Source organism: Pteropus vampyrus, unplaced genomic scaffold, assembly GCF_000151845.1.
Source record: "Pteropus vampyrus isolate Shadow unplaced genomic scaffold, Pvam_2.0 Scaffold31, whole genome shotgun sequence".
Classification (NCBI taxonomy): domain Eukaryota; kingdom Metazoa; phylum Chordata; class Mammalia; order Chiroptera; family Pteropodidae; genus Pteropus; species Pteropus vampyrus.
In genome coordinates, this window is record NW_011888812.1 from 11,141,986 (window position 1) to 11,145,070 (window position 3,085).

A 3,085-nucleotide genomic window follows, 5' to 3' on the forward strand; every position below is an offset into this window, starting at 1 on the left:
CAAATGTAACGTGCTGTTACTTAGGAGACCATCCCTAACAGTTAGGGAACTCTAGTCTTTCCAAAGCCTTTGCACATGAAAACCATGTGTTGAAAAGTTGTGGCAAAATGCTTAAAACCTTAAGAATGAACAGTTGGAAGACCCCAGTAATAGACATCAGGAAAGAGCTGGGTTATCTATGCTATCAGTTCATGAGGTAACTTTGCACAGTGATTTTCCTTCTGGCTCTTTTCCCACCTTTAGGTTGACATGAGTTGGACATGATGATCTTGAAAGCCCTCCATGTCTAGCATTCTCTGAAGAGACATGTCAAAGTATGTGCGTGAAGTGGTCCAGGTACACTTGGGTAAAGTCCCCTTGGAATTAAGCATGACATCATTGGTCTAATGAGGGGTGAGGTCAGAATTGGCCACCAAGAGCCTCTTGAGGATGCCTGTGGCGAGAACACAGGGGTGAAGTGATATTGCATTCTCCTCTGTCACTTACTTGAGAATGCAGAGGGAAACCTCTAGTGGCCAGGACAAGAGGGTGCTAATCATGGAGGCAAGTAGAAGTCCCTACTTTATAATTGGATTAATTAGAGATAAGTTCCTTAACCTCTGAAGGATACACATGAGAGGTCGACTTTTGCTTATCTCAGAAACTCCCCAAATGGGGGATGTTAGAAAAGTTCAGGGAATTCAATTCTCTTATCTCAATTTTCCATCTCATACACCTTAAATGCTTCCAGCCTCACAGTCCAGCAGTCCTCATTTTAGTGGATTTTAGAGTAGACTGCCCCTGTTCCGTTTTCCTATAACTCTCTTAGTGAGAAAGTCATTAAGTTCTGGAGTTGGCACATGGATGTGATGGCATCGATGATAACTGGTGAGTCCGAAGGGGATGATCTTAATTTAGTGGCGCCTTTATGTGTGGAACAGGTTCTGAGTCAGTTCATTTATTGATCCTTTAGCATGGAGGGACAGACCCTCAGGCAGGGTCTTTTACACATGTTGGCACTTTTCACTCGTGTTCCTCTGACTTCCACGTACTTTCACACAAGGGGAGCCTTAGATTTGTTCACTCTTTCAGCTGATGGAGCAGACTTTAGACATCATCATGTTAAAGTCTTTCTTGCCTACTTTAATAACAAGATGACTCCTTTGCTTGGCTTAGAGCAGATGTTATAGTCATTCTCACCAGTGCCACTTGTAACATGGTCAGTGTGAAGTCGTTTGCAAGGCTAATTTTTAATCAAGTGCAGAGTCATATATTTTCAGAAATATTCTTTTGAAAAATTCAGAGATCCTGGCTAAGACACTCTCACGTCTGGCCTTCTCTGGTAGAAATGAAGGTATTAGCTTCATTATAGCCTGAATGGAGAATTGGTACACAGAAGCCTAGATTTTGCTGAGGACCAACCTTGAATCAACACTTCTAAGTTTTAGATCAGTGAACACTAACATACTCTTTATATTTCTTTGGTTGCTTTATCTGTAGACCTTGTTAGTGAAAGAAATCTGTTCTCCTGGGGTGGCTTGTGCAAGTGAATCAGTTTCCTGACCACAAAAGTCAGAATCAAGATAACAAACAATATTAAAGGCGGGTTCATTCGCCTAATCTCGATGGGGGATTGCTTTGGAATTATTTTCAAAAAGGAGCATTTTTTTTTTAACACTAGATAGATACTCCCACATATATTTTATCATATTTATATATATATATATATATAGATATTTATATATATAAGATACATATGCATCTTTACATATATATATAAATATATGTCTTTATATTTATAGGACACCCCAGTGATACCTTGGTTTTGAAATAGATGTAGCACCAGCCAGAAGATTCAGGGATCAAACCCAAATACTTACAACATCTACTGAGTTCCCCACCCTGTGATAGGTGTGACAGAGGGATGAAAGAGACTCTTTTAAAGCTTTCAAAAGGTTATATTCTCTCTTGTTGGATAGACCTGACAGATTCATGTGAAACAGCTAGAGAATCATTTAACTCTTGGTGACAAAGTGCTAGAGCTAGGATCGGCACCAAGGCATATCTTGCAAAGGCTTCTTTCATTGGCAGACCAGCCTGGCCAACTCCTAAAATATCTTCTCCTCTCCAGGGCTTCTAAGCTCTGCACAGGCTGCCAAGGCCAAAATGACAACCCAGGAAGGTGGGAAACTGAAGTTGGACAATATTATTGTTACATTTCTTACTGTTGATTTTTTTTTTTTTTAGATCTTTTCAGGTTTGTTTTGCCTTTTATCATAAACTCGAATCCCTTCTCTCTCTGTGCTCTCCCTCCGTTATGAAATATAGTTTTTGGTGAGGACCTGGGGGATGGGTAACAGATGAGATGAGCATTGAAGCACTTATTGGACGGGAAGCCATGCAGCCTAATTTTAGTCCAGGCTCCGCACCGACCAGCTGCATGATTGTGGGCCCAGGTTCTTCTTCTGTAAGAAGAGGAATCTATAGCATCCTTCCTGATTTAACAGTTCATGATTCCTCAGTGAGGAAAACTAGCAAGGAGAGGCCTTGTACTGACTCTTCTGGTGACAGGATATCTGGAGAAAAAAGAAGTGCTGGAAAAAGCCATTTAGACCAATTTTATTTTTCAGAACTCCACAGGACATGGAGTTCTATGATAGGGAAGGTACAATGAGAAATCATAAGGCAGGGGCCAGATTTATTGTAGACTTGAAGAACTTCCATAGGTTTTTATTTATTTCTATTTATTTTATTCTTTCTTTATTTTTTAATTGGGGCCAATCTATCTTACACTTCTGGGTCATCCCTGTTCAGGTTTTCTTAACCACCAACCCTGGAAATATGCAGTTGTTTACCATCTGATAAGAACACATACTGATCTTTCAGTCTCTTCCTTGGCCCTGCCAATTCAAAAGTCAGAATTAAAGTTATTCCACAAGTATGTCACTGCCACTGTCAATGGCTTGTGGGTCTGATGACCTCTTTATGAAATTATCTCAAATGTTTTCCGTTTCTACTCAAAGTTTCAATAAATGTCAATTTCCTTTTCTTTCTTCCATTCTAAAGACTTTAAAATTTTAACCTTTTAGAGAAAATTCGATGATTA